Source organism: Lolium rigidum, chromosome 1 (genome assembly GCF_022539505.1).
Source record: "Lolium rigidum isolate FL_2022 chromosome 1, APGP_CSIRO_Lrig_0.1, whole genome shotgun sequence".
NCBI lineage: Eukaryota > Viridiplantae > Streptophyta > Magnoliopsida > Poales > Poaceae > Lolium > Lolium rigidum.
Window position 1 is genome coordinate 247,800,335 of NC_061508.1, and position 17,833 is coordinate 247,818,167.

A 17,833-nucleotide genomic window follows, 5' to 3' on the forward strand; every position below is an offset into this window, starting at 1 on the left:
CAAAGGTCAAATTTCTCCTAAGGTACGTTCTCTAGCCAAGTTTCGAAGTATAGTCTTTCAAGTTCTATATTCAGGGTGTTGTTATTAGTTTGTGATGTTGCTACCTTTCAGTTTAGTTACATGGCACCATTCAATCTGATCTATAATGTAGTTTTGTCCCTTTTGTGCAATTCTTATGTAGTGAAAAAATATGGATTTGTACCTAATTCACTTCCAAATACTGGTACTAATACTCATTGCATTCCTTTTCAGTAAGACATGCTCCAGTCAGGCTGAAATGAGCTGCCAATGGTTCAACTCAGTTTGCATTCTTGCATGCCTTGAAGAAGCAAGTTATCCTACACAACTTCTTTTTGAATATTTTGTCTAGATGTAGTAAGCTTTTTATACTGTTCCTCACGGTAATGCTGAAAGGTTTCTTTGGCAAATACGAATATGATGTCATAAACTAAAAATGTTGCCTGCGCTCAACCATATAGCCACGGACTTGTCACTCACTGCTAGAACAAAATACAAAGAATACCCGTAGGTGTAAACTTCGGGGAGAAACTATGCTTGTTGTCATAATCTAGGCACCATTTCTAGATAGGTTGATAGAAATGTGATTAAACTATCTCCACTCCGAACGTGTTGTCTATAGAGTGTATTCTGAATTGCTTGAAAAAAGCTAGAACCAGATTTCTTGTGAGCAAATTCTCCTTTGAAATATTACAGATTTGGGGGGTTGCACTTAGGCTAACTTTTCAATTGAAAACGACGTGTACAAAAATGCAAGGATTCACATGCTGAGAAACTACACATACATGCCAATTTTTGATGAAGGACTTTAATGTGTTGTTTCCATACTTAGCAAGACCATATGCAATTATTATTAACATGTCTTTATAGCAAACTAATGTTCTTATCATTTGATCATCTCTCTTTCCGCAGGGCTACTTCAAATTTCTCCTAAGGCAAATTGAGGCACATTTGACAACCCTGAATGTTTTACTTCTTAATGGCTCATATTGATTCTAAAATGGTATTAGTCTAGTCCAAGAAGGTCGGCATCACCATTTTATGGAATGAAGAGGTTCACACACACTTTTTTTCTTCCCTTTTCGCTATCCTGCTGCTCAAGAATTTTTTTTTTTTGAATCTAACATCACCTGCATCACTGCAATAGTATGATTAAAGTCTTCCTTTGTAGATACAAAATTATCTATTTAGAACAGTATCTTATATAGCCTTTAATTAGTATGAATAGTGTACCAAAAAATTAGAGCACAATATTTAGCATAGGCTATCGATGCTCTATTTACTGTATCAGCACAGAATGCTGCTTTCGGTGGTTAATTTTCTGTACAAATCGAGCAGGAATCTCAGAAAAAGCAGCTACGTCGCGTCGCATTAAAATCAGTGCGGTCAGACTGTCAGCCTGTCGGGCAGATTTTCCCGCGCGAGCCATGCAGAGGCCTGCCGCCACGGCGAGTGGAGGCATGCGCCACGCACCGTGCCGCCGGCAGCCATGGCGGCATGGCCCACAGATCGAACGGCGGACGGACGGCGATGCCTGTAGCCTAACGTGTCGCCACCACGTGCGACGGCAGGATGCTGTGGCCATTTCCTCCAGTAGCAAGCTCCACATGTCGCCTGGGGCTCTGCCGCCACACCCGACGTGGTTCTTTTTGCCATTTATACTCACAGGTGGTCCTTTTTGTCAATTAATTCGGCAGGGTGGTCCTTTTTGCCAAAAATTCCAAGCACATTGTGTAAAGTACACAACTTCATCTGCGCAATGATTCCTTCTTATAGGCAAACTATACCTTAGAGAAAAATATTTCTCTAGCATTCACAAATCAACTTGTACACACAAAAAATCATAAAATATTACTTGCAGAGCCCGTGGTAAAAGACAACAATTTTGCGCATCGAGCGGGTAAGTTCAGTTAACCATAGGTTCAGACCGCCTTCGTTAGGTGCACTGCAAGTGCCAAAAAATCTAGCTATTTGGGTATTTCCCGTCATAATTGCAAGACGAAAGAAAACATCTTTGATTGCTCAAGTGTATAAAATTAACGCAAGAGAAAGTGAAAAAAAGTATAACTTAGTCCAACTCTAATCAACTACAACATTTGAAAAATTATAGTACAAACCATTAAAAATGTGTTTAGCATTAAATATATTTTGTCCTTGAATTTGATTACTCATTCTCCTCGTGCTGGGCTGAGAATTCTTTCATAGATCCTAGCATCTTGTAAAACCCATGATCAACCGAGTAACTGGAACTTTCGGTTCCATATAAAAGTAGTTGGTTTTATGTGATACGCTCGAGGACGAAAAATAGAGACCATTTTAAGAGTTTCAGATTATTATTATAGCGCAATAATCGTGCATACATAATCAAGACAAAATAGAGGAAATGCATGTTAAGTGGGCGGACAAAGATATTGGAGCGCAGAAACAAATGGTAAACAACTTGGCATAGCAGAGTATATCTTCTTCCTTTATGATGATAGAAGTTATCCACACTTTTTTGAGATGGAAATTGTCAACACTGAATGAACGGAAAAAAAATCACAGAAAAAATTAGACACCAAGAACTGTCGTGTTAAATTCTGTTATGTCCACCTAGCTCACAACATAAAACTACTCTACCATTTAGCTTGTCATTGAGTATTTGTTGTTCAAGCTGATTTATCTACTACATACATGCAACAAAAGATAAATTAAGCATCTCATGGAAGTTGATACCTCCTATGATAATATAGTGGGGGTTCCTTTTCATCATATTTCGTTCACTGCAGCTGCATTTATCAAATATGTGGAGATTCTAACCAAGCCAAAATGAAAGAGAAAATAGGCTTCTATATTTGAATATAAAATACACAAATGAACCAAAACAAAAATACTAATGAGATATGAATAGTGGTCATGAATTGATTTGGATTGATATACAAAATACATAGGAAACAAAAAACATCGTATCAAGAAGTTGGAGTGACATCTATACCAATATAAAAAAGCACAGAGGGGGCAGAACCAACGGAACACGGCCATCAGATGGCCATCTAACGCTCCAAATCTCCACCATAATTAGCGCTAAAACAGCCCAGGCTGACAACTCCCCACCGCTAATCACCTGGCCCTAATCCCTCAAACAACGCCGCCGCACGTCGCCCGTTGTCCGCCGCACTCCCGTCGCCCGCCGCACTCCCGTCGCCCGTCGCCCGCCGCACTCCCGTCGCCCGTCGCCCGCCGCACGTCCCGTCGCCCGTCGCCACGTCGCCAGCGTCGTCCCTCACAAGCGCGGACGCAGCCGCACGTCTGCCTCCGCCCCTCAGTTGATCCTGCCGCCGCCGTGCGCGAGCCCGCCCGGCTTCTCTGCATCCTAACGGGTCTGCACTATCTCCCTCGCACCTTCACGGCGTGCTGCTTGCCATCTCCTACTTCTCGCTGGATCTTTGAACAGGGAAAAGTGTGCAGGTACAATTCAATCTGCACGTCACCTGTTCGACATAATGTGCGAAAGGTATTTGATCATGACATCGTGGCTTCTGTATTCTGATTTTTATTGTATGGATGCTTTGAGAGTTGAGACGTAGGAGAAATAGCTTGCTACCCCTAACAAATTCCCGAGTGTCTTATTTGTGCATCATGAAAGGACGCAGTATTATTAGATCGTTATTATTAGAGAAAAATCTACCCAGGGCTGTGTGAATACTGACGTAGCTCTTCCAAAGAATAGGAAACATCACTCTCTATTTATTTTGTATGGATCAATTGTCTCTTTAATTTTAGTACAATGGAAAAATATAATGCAGCAGTTAGTCTTGGTCCTACATTTCCAAGCCTCCGTTCTATCTTCCTGATGTTTATTTGTTCCTTGTGCACTAGCAGATGGGCTACATTCAGATGCACTAAGGCTTCTCTGCATCGCCGTCCGACATCACATCCCCTGCACTGCCGTCTTGCTGGCCGGCCGCCCCTTGGTCGACTACAGAATCCCACACGGCGCCAGAGCCAACGCTGCAAACCTGCAGACGAATTGGACACTGCAAAATCAAGGTCTGTTTTCAGAATTCATTGCCAACTACTTTCTGATGCATCTTTGTTCATTATTATATTGACCATGTAATCGAGAATGAGTTGATTTACCATGTAAGAGAATACTTGGAATTCAGATAAGATGCTCTGATGCAATATTTCCCCTTCGTTCACTAGATCAAGAAAATGAAGTTTTCTTGAACGGTGTTATCTGTCGACATTACTTGTTTTCTTATCTCAGTATGCCAATATCAATAATATGAATCTTGAATTGCACAACCGGGCTCATAGGCAGGTGTCGACGTGGTGTACCAGTGAGTGGGCAGAGAGTGGAGCCTCTTCTAATTGTTTTGGAATAATCCCAAGGAGTAGGGAGCAACCGGTTATCTCCTTTTCTATTGATACTCCCCTCTGGTAGTTCAGTTAGTTTACTTGTTGCTGCATACAGCGGCTGGTAGCATGTTAACCACGTTGCTATAAGCAACATGATAGGTTATTAATTCCCCTCCCTTTTCTATTTTTCAGCTATGTTTCGTGGCACATTTTTTTAATTTTGATTGTTAAGTTTAAGATTCATGGATTTTGAACAAAACTGTATGTGTTTTGCCACATATGCACTGCTACAACATAAACATTTCTTGCATCTAACAAAGAATTATCCATAAAACAACAAGTTAAACGTCCTCATTGTTTGTTTCTCTTCATTTCTGTTGCATTAAAACACAGGTAAATAAGTTTGCAATTGATTTTTGTATCTTATTGATATAAATCTTGGCTTATTCAACATTGATGTCAACTGTATCGTGTGCACCTTTGCTTCAGTATGTAGCATATCTCATATTTACTGATTTCATTTTGCATCTTCAGGCCCCCATTCACAATTACAGAGAACAGACCGTGTATTCTGCTTATTGAATCCTGCATAGCTGGGCCATCTAATCAAGTTGTTGGACCGTATAGGTTCAGTTTGAGTTCCTTTTTTTCATTTTCCTTTCTATTGCAAAATCCTTTGTTGGTACTTTTCACCTTTTTCTGGCATAAAGCGGATGAATCTTTCACTATAACGCATAGACTAGATCAACAGTTAGTTTTATGGCTACACTTACATAATGTTAGCACTCTCACAATATGCAGTTAGTTTCTCTGTTGTTTTTTTGAACATAAGTTTCTCTGTTTGATGCATAGTTCTTGACAGTCTTCCATGATCTCACATGTTTACTGAATATCACCAATCAAAGCCTGCTTCATATACCAACTATCAAAACTAATTTAGTGATTCTCTGTCCAGCATCATATTCAGAAATTATTTCCACCGAAACATTGCAACCAATATTGCTCAGTTATAACATGTATAATATTTTATGGGTCTTCTAACTTTACAGGGATGACCTGTTTAATACAGGCTTCAAGTATCATGTGTGCCTGAAACAATGTTTATTTTCCGTGGTTTGATGATTTTGTTACTTTGAAGTTGCAATTTTTTAATGCTATTATACTTCCCGGAATTGTTGATATATCTCATATATTACAGTACGAGGTGGCTGTACTGAATTTTTCTTATATTTATCATACAACCTACTCAGTTGCCTATTGTACTAAACTTTCTGAAATTTTGCATCGATGGACACATGTACTCAGTTTGTTGAAACTTACGCCTGCTTCATGTTCATAACTTCACATAGCACGGGCTAATCTTGCCTTCAGGTTTGCATGTATAAGACTGAATTTTGTTGTCTGGTAGTTGTTGTGAGAATGGGTTGCATCTGGTACTTTGATGGATTTCCTTCCAATAAGGCATTAACACCGTGATGATATTTATCACCTAAGATTACACGTGCATTGCACGTGCACAATTACTAGTACCCAAAAGAAAATGTGTGTAGCATTGGCCCCGAGAAAGGGAAAATACACGATAACCCCCCCAGTTCACACCCACTTCCATCATATGCCCCCCCTTGTGTCGCTGACATGTGGGGTCCGGCCCCACATGTCAGTGACACAAGGGGGGCATATGATGGAAGTGCCACCAACTTGGGGGGGTTATCGTGGATTGCCCCGAGGAGATGCTGATGCCTATGCACTCGTGGATTGGGCACACTCCATGATGGTTGCAGATAGATGGAAGGCCATCTAATTAAGAAGACCCCGCGGCTGGGCCAAGGAAGGAGCAGCCGCCAGTGACGCGTACCGCTATCGGTCAAAGAGCACGAGGGAGTTGACGCCCTCGTAGTAGAGGTCAGCATTTTTTTAATAATACTTTTTTCTCATTAATTCTACAAATAATATTCGATTTTAATTTTTTTCAAAAATAATACACCGTCGGGTTAGGGGAACCCGATTAGTACTAATCGGGTTAGAGAAACCCGTTTAGTACTGGTCGGGTAGAGGAACCCGACTCCCCGTAGGCTACATGTGCCTGCATGCATGTGCTTGATGCTAATCGGATTAGTGTTCCCCGATTAGCACTAATCGGGTTCCCTGAACCCGATTAGTACTAATCGAGGAACACTAACCCAACGGTGTATTATTTTTGAAAAAGTTCAAAATCGAGTATTATTTATAAAATTAACGGAAAAAAGTATTATTAAAAAAAATTTCGCCCTGTTGAGGTTGTGCTGGGTAATGTCGAGGCGAGGACCGTCTGTCAAGGCATATCTACTCCCTCGTGCTCATTTTTGTTCAGGAACTCTCATATTAAGTTGCCTTATCTCTGGTGGAAGCCGGACTTTGCGCTAACTGGAGTAGTTGTTGTAGTTTGATCCGAATCGAAACCACACGCAAAGGGCAGATGGGACAACATGACAGTTTCCAGCTCATGTAGGGGGCCCTTGTCTAACCTATATAAAGCTCACCTAGACAATTGACGATGGAAGACATCGACTGAAATTAGAGGGTGACATGGACGCACTAGAAGGCTGGAAAATGTGGTAGCAGAGGATTCTCATTTAAAGAGAAAATATTGCTTAATTTGGTGTGGAAGAAAAAAACTCTTATTTAGAGGCACGATGTAGAGTTTTATAAGCCTACGAGGATACACATGGACCCCTCTTAATTAAATAATAAAATTCCACCATAATTCATTAAAATGAGCCTAACTCGCTTGGTTCAAAGATTGCAGGTACAACTGAAAAACTCATGTCCAAGTGTTTTTTACTAGTTGAATGTCCGTGCGTTATTGGCAGAGTCCTCCCTTTTTTTATCTCTCAAGAAAATTTAGGTATATATATGTCACTTTTTTATACAAATCTAACATGAAAATTGAAGTCAATAAAGATACGCCAGCTTTAATCAACATTATAAAGTCAATATGGATCAAAATGTTCTTATAAACCTCGACACCTTTGCTCTTTTGAACCACGTGGTGAAAAACTCCGGTTTCCTCTCGTTTTTTAGATAAATAAAATATATTAATATTACGGAGATACCAATTACATCCAGCCTCTACACCAACAAGATGTCCAGGACCACATACAAGAAATAAAGAAAGAAAGAAAGAAAAAAGACCTGTTGTGGTGATGAACCATTTGCAACAGTAGCACTCAAACAAGCGCCGAAGACGGCACCAGGACAACAAACGATGTTCTCCAAAAGTAGAGCCTTCAAGAAGGAAAGAATGCACAAGCATTGTTGTCTCCTGACGAAGATTTTGGGTTTCCACCCTAGAAAAAGTGTTGTCGTCGCCCGACACATAGGGAGAACATGTGCCGCACTATCTTCATCACAGCTAGTACCCTCTTCGCCGTTACCAACCTCCGATCACAGCCACCATGGCTTTCTCCACCTTTGTCAGTTTCATGGAAATCTATATTAAGACATGTTGCACGACACCGACAAGAAGGAGAAGCTTCGCGACTCACCCAAATGAAGCCACTCTAGCTGAATGTAAGGGTGTGCATGACCTCATCGATACTGCTCTAGATATCCTATAGAGCCATACACGAAATTGCCGAATTCTCCAAGACAAAGACCGGAACTCGTCGGCGGCCAAATCGAGGAGGCCCACAAGAAGCAGATTGATGCCTTGGTGCTTGAAGAACAGCAGGGTCGGACCATCTAACCAGCAGACCAGAGTTGGAGGCAGCGAAACCTATCCAAGTCTCGACCTTGGACAACAGTCGCACCACGCGGAGACAACACGAGGAAGACGGACGCTCCTCCCAACACGGTGTTAAGAGAACCACCCAACAATAGCACCAACACATGGAAGCATCATGAGCTCGTCGGCGCTCCAGATCGAGCATCGGTACTCACCGAGACCACCGAGTCGCCACGCAAGCCTTCTGCAATGCTGCGAGCTAGAAACGTTGATTAGTAGGTCGAGCACCTCCAACTCAAACCATGGCGCCATCAATCATAGCCACGACGTTCTCCACTGCCAGATCCTCCTGGGCCGCCGCTCGAGTCCCGATCTCCACCTCCCTTGTAGAAAACGGCCGTCGAACCCTGTTCAGGCCCGTCACAACCGCGGCCGGAGCCAGCGGCAGTGGCAGCAAGGGAGATGATTAGAAAAGGGCCAAGGGGCGGCTAAGGTTTTCTCGTAGTTACTCTTCACACAACTTATCCTCATGTCTTCCGTGTTAACCCCTTGGTTTTGAGTATTGTTCATGTGTTCACCTCTGTCTCCCACACCTTATGGAGACACATGAAGCACCTCCACTTTGTATTTCTCCCACATTTTGTTGTGTTCAGCATACATGATCTGATGATCCATGCTCCTCTGATTTTATTTAATATTGCTACTATCCTCTCACCCATAGCTAATACCCACTCGATCTGCCAAGTTGATTGCCGCATACATGTTTCAGCTTCTTCACTAATGGATGATCATCATGCAGACGATTTATACTTCGCTGTAGGAGATGCCTTGGTCGCGACATGATCATTTATCTCTCTCCTGAACAATTTCGCTTGTATCTTAAAACAGATTTTCTCCCATCATACTGCAAGAATACAAAATTAATGATACATTAATAGTTCTAGCATACCTTGAAGCTCCAATGATCGGAAGAAAAAAAAACTGCCATGCTAGTGTTTTTTATGGAAATTGAGAAGTAGAAATGTCTGTGAAACCTGACTACATGGGTGGTGGATTTACCAAGAAAGCAACAACAAAAGAAAAAATACGAACATCCTTGTTGTTTATTGAAATAACATACCCTAATTTTAGTAAGAAAAAAAATGATCGCATATCCCTCTTAAGGATGGCATTTCAGGAATATTTGGATTTATACATTTTTTTTATGTATGTGGAATATTTGGAAGTGTCACAACACCAAGATGTACATCTGCACGAGAATAAACTTGCAACATAATTTGATCTCTAATATAGTTCCTAAATCTATGGGAAATACCTAATGGCAACCAAAGTACACAAATTTTTAGCCATAATATTGAGCCGCCATAAGTAAATAAGAAAAAATGAACAAAAAAATAACTAAACATTCCTTTAACTGAACCTGTCACCAAGAGGAATTTGGACGACTTTAGAGACATAATTCATTATGGACTTGAACCTAAAATAGGAACACTCAAAGAATATATCGACATGAAAACTTGAAGTGGAAAATTCAGGGAGTATGGATCACACTCATTCTTTTCTCCTCCTTCATGAAAATTCAGAAACATAGATGTAACCAGCGGGTGTAGTTTTTCCCGCAACGCCACATGCAACTACCGTGGCGTTTGGCCAATAAATCAGGTCGAGATGGAGGAGAGAGAGAACGATATAGAGAGGAAGGAGATACAGACAGAGGATAGAGTGGAGAAAAGACTCCCCGCACCGCTGTCATCCTTGGGAACACCACTGTCGTTGTCGCTCCCTCGACCAAATCCCATATCCAATTCGAGAGAGATAGAAATCGGTGGCCCCTTTGAGCGGCTTTGTAGATGAGATTCAAAGGGAACAATATTATCGCGAACAAGGGAGTCGATTATGGGGAGGAGTAGGAAACATTATTGAGGCAACAGTTGTAGGTGCAGAAAATTTGGTGATTGTTATGAGAAAGACACAACGTAGGAAAAAAAAAAGGCGTTCTCACTGTCGAATCAAGTTTAGCAATATGGACGTTTTTGTCAAGTAATGCTTCTAATGCCAAACATATTTGAGGACATACCAACTCCCATTTATTTTATTTTTATTCTTTACAAAACAAGTTATTCTAGGGGGCTCTGCTACAACATTCTTTCATCACTCTAAAGATTTGTCTTTGGATCACCAAAATTCATGTAAAATGTATAGCGATGGTCTAAAACAAATGATATAAAAATCTTTGATTATCCATGTCTATTGGACTCTAGTTTCTGCCTTTGTAGACGATTTCCTCTCGGCTGACCAGAGCGCCAATGTCCTCAAAGTTCTAGCTTTTTGATAGGTAACGTGTGTGTAAGTGGAAGTGTTCGCTTTCAAGTTAGGGCATCTGAGAAACCAAACTAATTTTGCGGTTTCCGAAAACGAGTGGATACTTCTCAAGGTCTGTCGTCTCCTCTATGTACACATCCCTTGCCTGCAATTTCTTTTATTGACGTGGGCAATTCTCAAGGCGTCAACACTAATGGACCAATGCTACAAGCATTTTTTCTTGGTATGTCACTCCAACTTCTCAATACAATCCTTTTTTGCTTCGTATTTATTTTTATATATCAATCATAATCAATTCATGACCACTATTCATATCTCATTAGTATTTTTGTTTTGCTTCATTTGTGTATTTTATATTCAAATATGGAAGCCCCTTTTCTCTTTCATTTTGGCTTGGTTAGAATCTCCACATATTTGATAAGTGCAGCTGCAGTGAAGGAAATATGATGAAAATGTACTCCCACCATATTATCATAGCTGGTATCAACTTCCATGAGATGCAGGTACGTAGTAGATAAATCAGCTTGAACAAAAAAAACTCAATGATAAACTAGATGGTAGCGTAGTTTTATGTTGTGAGGTGTGAACATAATAGAATTTAACATGACAGTTATTGGTGACTAATTTCTTTTGTGATTCTTCATGTTAGGGTCATTCAATGTTGACAATTTCCATCTCAAAAAAGTGTGGACAACTTCTGTCGTCACGAAGGAAGAAGCCCAACACGAGGTGAATGAGTAACCTAATTCAAGAACAAAATATATTTAATGCTAAATACATTTTTAATGGTTTCTACTATAGTTTTTCAAATGTTATAATTGATGAGAGGCAGATTAAGTTATACTTTATTCACTTTATTTTGCGTGAATTGTATACACTTGAGCAATCAAAGATGTTTTCTTTCGTCTTGCAGTCTGAACCTAAGGTTAGTTGAACTTACCCACTCACATGCGCAAAAAATATTATCTTTCACCACTTGCTCTGTCAGTAATATTTTATGATTTTTTATGTGTACAATTTGATTCGTGAATGATAGAGTATTGGTTTTCTCCGGGGCACAGTTTGGCTATAAGAAAGCATCATCGTGCAGATTAAGTTGTGTACTTTACATAATATAATTGATGAATCGATAAAGATAAAGAATATGCGTAATATATTTCTTAGTAAGAAACATATGTAGAAACTAGAACTCTTAAATATAAAGTTCGTTTCTAGAGTTGAATAAGATAAGGGCTCCAACCATAATCCTCTATAGAAGAGGGCAACAAGTGAGATGGTGGATTAATATGGGAGGCAAGTTCTGGTCGCCTCAGGAGGGTCCATCATGGTGTGAAACAGTTGGATCATATGATGAAGTAATCCCTTCTGGTTCCAAGTTCCTTCATTGTCATAATAAGGTAGTGATCAACCGCAATGAGTGCCAAATAATTTCGGGGTGATGAGTAGTTGGCTTGTAGTTTGAAGAACATGCATAACATAGCTGTGATTCAGGTGAATAATTCACTGACATCGGATAATACATACGGACATTTTGAGGAGACCATATACGTGGTTACACACCAACGAACTGTTTGTATACGATGGTGACGGTCTTCGCGTATGGTATTCCCGTGATTTTGTTAACTCATGAGAAGAACCCGCTGACGTTAGTAATTCTGTAAAGTATTTCAGTGCTTCCGGTGAATATACCTGTTTAGGTGAGGGTGATGCAAGCAAAAATTCATCGTTTGAACATAATGGTTCTAGTGAGCACTCCGGTGATATTGGTGAACATGGCACATACGAAGGAGACCCAAATTCATCAGTCGGACATGGTGGTTCTAGTGGGAACTTCGGTGATGTTGGTGAATATGGCACATACGAAGGAGACCATGGCACATATGAGGGTGAACATGGCACATATGAAGGTGAACATGGCTCATACGTTGGAGAACAAACTTCATCAACCATACAAGGTGGTTCTAGTGTGCACTCTGGTGATGTTGGTGAATATGGCAAATACGAAAGAGAATATAGTGTGTTTTGATGGTGGTGGTGGTTGTTCTAACATCAATATGCAACATATATTGATGTAATGATGTTAGAACAACCACCACCACCATCAAACCCACCATATTCTCCTTCTTATGTGCCACATTCTTTAACATCTATTGATGTTAGAACAACCACCACCACCATCAAACCCACCATATTCTCCTTTTTCCTATGTGCCATATTCACCAACATCACCGGAGTGCACACTAGAATCACCATGTATGATTGATGAAGTTTGTTCTCCACCGCATGATCCATGCTCGCCTTCATATGTGCCATGTCCACCCTCATATGTGCCATGGTCACTTCCGTATGTGCCATATTCACAACCATCACTGAAATTCCCACTAGAACCACCATGTCTGACTGATGAATTTGGTTCTCCTTCTATGTGCCATGTTTGCCAATATCACCAAGTGCTCACTAGAACCACTATATTCAAACGATGAATTTTGACTTGCATCGCCTTCACCTAAACATCCACCGGCATCACCGAAATACTTTCCAAAATTACTAACGTCGGTGGGGTCTTCTCATGAGTTACCAAAATCATGGGAATACCGGACGAGAAGACCATCACCATCGTACATAGACAATTCGTTGGTGTGTAACCACAGATATGGTCTCCTCCAAATGTTCGTATGTATTCTCCGATGTTAGTGAATTATCCATCTGAATCACAGCTATGTTATATTGTTATGCATGTTCGTCAAACTACAAGCCAACTACTCATCACCCCGAAATTATTTGACACTCATTGCAGTTGATCACTACCTTATTATAACAATGGCAGAACTTGGAACCATAATGGATTGCTTCATCGTACGATCCAACTGTTTCACACCATGATGATCCTCATCAAGAGACCAGAACTCTCTTCCCATATTCAAGCCACCATCTCACTTGCTGCCCTCTACTGGAGAGGATTGAGGTTGGAGCGCTTATGTTATTCTACTCTAGAAATGAACTTTATTTTTAAGATTTCTAGTTTCTACATATGTTTCTTACTAAGAAACAAATAATGTATATTACGCATATCCTTTATCTTTAATTGTTTGCTAGTAAGAAAAAATTAAAAAAGAATCCATCATCACTAGTTTTAGTGTGTGGTTAATATTTGAAGTTTGGGATTTATAAAAATGGGTTGAGTAATTCAACAACAACAAAATATTTAGTACTAACTATTTACAATGCATTACTAGAATTACTAGTATTTTTAAAATGTGGGACATAGACTAGGCCTCTGCATCGATCGATGCACACAACCTCATTTATTGCATTGTTCCATAAGTTCATATTTTACATCCCAGTAATCGCAGAGTATGCACAAGAAAATTAACTAGCGGAATAACAAAAGCCTAAGTCATCTATGCATCATGTGGTCGATACAATGCCTTCAGCCAGCCATGTTGTAGATATCCCGTGCAACCATCTCCAAGCGTGCAATCATAATTCATATGTGCTCGTTGCGGCTCCGACATCATAGGATGGACTAGTATTATTAGTAGGTCCTCCTCGCCAATAGTTGTATTGTATGACTTATTTGATATACTAATCTTTAATTTATGCTCCAGTTTTTGTGTGCGGAAGCTTTCATTTGTATTTGCTAAATGTATTACAGAAAAAGGTCATTGTGTACATACATTTGGTGTGGAGGACAAGTCTATTAGTTAGAGGCTGGGTGTAGAGTTGTATAAGCCTGCCAGGATGCACATGAACCCCTCTTAATACTAGTTCATCATAGTTAATTAAAATGAGCCTAACTCGCTTGGTTCGAGGATTAGAGGTACATCTTAAAGCTCAAGTTCAAGTTATCACTATCTCGAATTTGATTTTTATTCTTTACTAAACAAAGCATTCTAGGGCCTCTAGTACAACATTATTTCATCGGTCTACATAATAGTCTTTGCATCACTCAAATTCATGTAAAAGTATAGCAATGGTCTTAAACAAAGGATTTAATGAAGCCTTGATGGACCATGTCCGCCTCAATAGAAGGTTTCATCTCGGCTAGGAAGACTGCCAATGTCATCCAAGTTATAGTTTCTCGATAGGTCGCATATATGTACTTTGTAGTGTTCGTTCAGGTTAGGGCATCCGAGAAACCGAACAATTTTTGTTATTTTCTTAGAAAGGTTTGTACTAGAGGACGCATTTATGTGGTATCTTTTTCCTCCTTTTTTTGTATGGCAAGGTTCAACAGCTCAGCCAAAAAGATTGATTCTCAATGCGTTATTATTCTTTTTTCGATAAAGGAGCAGCAGCCCCAGCCTCTGCATCAATCGATGCACACGGCCTTTTATTAAACATATAAAGTATCAAGTATCAAGTAACAAGTAACAAGTACGAAAGTCATAGGGAAAATACAATCATGGGTCCGACTTGGTTGCGTTATTATTCTTGGGATCAGAAGTTATATGTTTGTTTTCCAGAAACTACAACTAGTTAATTCTGCATTCCATATATATGTAGATCCATGGGTTAACAATTGGCTTCTTGGTAACGATATATGCAGGAAGAGAAGGCACATGACCTATTGATTAAGGTGTGCAAAGCGACTGCTTGCCTAGCAAAACTTCACATGGAATGGATCTAAACTTCTGCTTCAAAATAATGTTGGAATCATTTCCGAATAATGTCAGAAACATAAATTGGTTTCTCTATACTAGTTAAACTTGAAGTACTGGAGCTTCAAGTTTCCATTTAATATTCATTTTGCTATTTACTAAGTGATTGCTGGTCATGACGTGATATGTAACGGCCCCGGGTAGTACCCCATATTAGATTTGTTTGTGCCTTCCTTTTGTGCATCATCATGGCATCATGCATGCATCACATCCATGTTTTAACAAAATAGAATTATTTTATTAAACCCTAACTCTTTATTTTCTCTCTCATATGGTTTTAATAATTCCTTATCTTTCTTTTCCATCTAATAAACTCTAACCCCTCTCATATATTCTATTTTATTATTAAGTTGTGCAACAATTAATTTCGGAATAAAAATGTTGTTTTGTTTTGGATTACAAATAAAGTAATATTTGAAAACCTAAGTTTGAAACTCTCTCTCACCTTGCCTCAAGATTCAAAAAACAGTTTTAAAATCAAAAGGAAAAGGAAACAGATTTAAAATAAAAATAAAACAGAAAAACCTACCCTAACCAGGCCCAACTCTTCCCCTTACCCTCTCTTTTTTCCCTCCTGGCCCGAGCGGCCCATCCTTCCTTCTCCCCTTCTGGCCCAGCTCCTTCTCCCCTTCTTCTCCTCTGGCCGAAGTCCAGCCCGACCCCCTTCCTCCACCGAAGCGGTACGCTTCTTCCCCTTGTCGTCTTCTTCCACCCGAGCACGCAGAGAACATGACCGGGTCCTCCCTCCTTTCCAACCACCGCGCCAAGCTCCACCCTCCCCCGCATGATCCTCCCTTCCCCTTTCTGCTTTACCTCTGGACCACAACATCTCCACCAACCCGTCTCCTCCTTCCCCTTTTTCTTTCTTCCTCTGCAAGCGAACCAGAGAAGCGAAACCCCCACGGTACCGCCTCCTCCTCGCCGTCAATCCATCGATTCCGGCCACCCCTCTCCGTTCTGAGCTCACCGGGAGCACCGCCGCGTCTCCCTCTTCCTCCCAGTACGTCGAATCGCGCCGGGGGCACCCCAATTCGTCGCCACGGTCTCCTTCCCCATCTTCAGCTGCGCGCATGTTGTTGATGATGGCGACGCCGTCCCTCCTCCTCCGGCCTCCCCGTCCACTCCAACACCTTCCTGGTGAGACGGTGCATCCCCTAGACCTCTCCTTTTCCCCCCTCGCTCCCCGTTTCCTTCTACCGATGGTGACCGAAGTGGTTTCCCGCAGGTCCTCGCCATCGGCGCCACTCCGGTGAAGCCCCGGCAACAGCGCCACCCCTCCTAACCCGCGCCGACGAGGCGCATCCGCAGAACCCCCGCGAGCTTCCGGGAACGCGATGAGTCGCCGCGCGCGTCCATGCCGCCTTGCAGGTGGTCACCGTCGCCCGCGCGGCATCTCCTTCTATCGAGCACGTTCCGTGCGCCTCGCAAGGTTGGCCACGTCGACCGCCACATGGCACGTGGGCCCTCTCCGTCAGCGTCCCTGGCTAGATCCCCCTCGGTGAGAAATATTCCCCAGATCCAGATCTGTGCTGTTTTGCATCTAGCCCCCTGCATGTTTTGTTCCCTCAACCCGGCACCCCTGTCTCTATCCTTTACACGTTAACCCCCTGCCAGTTTTGTAATCTAACCCGGGGTCCTCACCCCTTTACGAAAATTATTTCCAGGCCCTTTTCTATTTAAATAAATCTGTTTCTATATTTAAAAATGCTGAAAAACTATTTTCTTAATAACTTTTAATCTGTAATTCATATGAAAATGTTTTCTATATGAAAATTGATCAGAAAAATGAGAGGAATATGATTATACCATCCATATGCCTGTTTGCATCTCGCATCATGTCGCACGATGATAGTTATGCATGTTCACCTCACATATATGCGGAGTATTTTGGATTTCCAACTATGGTTTTCCCCGCTCCGTTTAAATTGGAAGTAGCTCACCCCTGCCATGTTGTGCCATTCTATTCAACCCTTAACTTTGCCGGTAGAAAATGCAACTCCAACATAATTTGATTGCTCGGGGTTCCGACTCCGATTAATTGGATAAGTTGCATCGCATCATAATTGCCATGTCATGTATATCATCTTGATCATGCTGGATCTTCTTTATCCGTAGTAAGACTTGCATACGTTGTGTGTTCCAGCATTTGCTTCTTTCCGGATAGGATCGCGAAGTGTTGATGTGAGATACGACGAGTTCTCCGACAAGTTCTTCTGCAGCTTTTCACAGGCGAGCCCTCTCTCTTCACCTATTTACTCTCTCCCTCACACTGCTATCCTTATGTTGCGATTCTTTATCGAGTCACGTGTCCTATTCCACTTGTTTACCCTAATAATCCTATATGTATCATTCCTTACCCTTAGCCGTTGATTGATGTTTGAGCCTTGCGAGTCGTAGGCGTGTTAGGCTCTGTTGTTTATCTCGATCTGTTATCGGGATATGTTGGGTTGTCGGGAGGTTATCACATGCTATATCAGTTGTTGGAGATACACATGCTTTACTTAATTGTTAACAACTAAAATTGTAAGCAGAGGCATCTGTGAGCCCCTTTGCGAAAGCATCGGAACTTTGACTCGCCAATGTCCCCTTGGACCCGAGTTCTTGTTATCTGTTCCGAGATTGAGCGCTCTACCCATGCGTGGGGACGATTATTGGGACCCCCTCACCCATTACCTTTTCTCAAGTCAGTTGAAAAGGGGGCCACAACCTTGGTTTTATTTGCCTATGCCATGTATGCCATGCTTTACTTACTGTTGCCTTCGAGTGTTTACTTCCCGTTGCCTTCGGG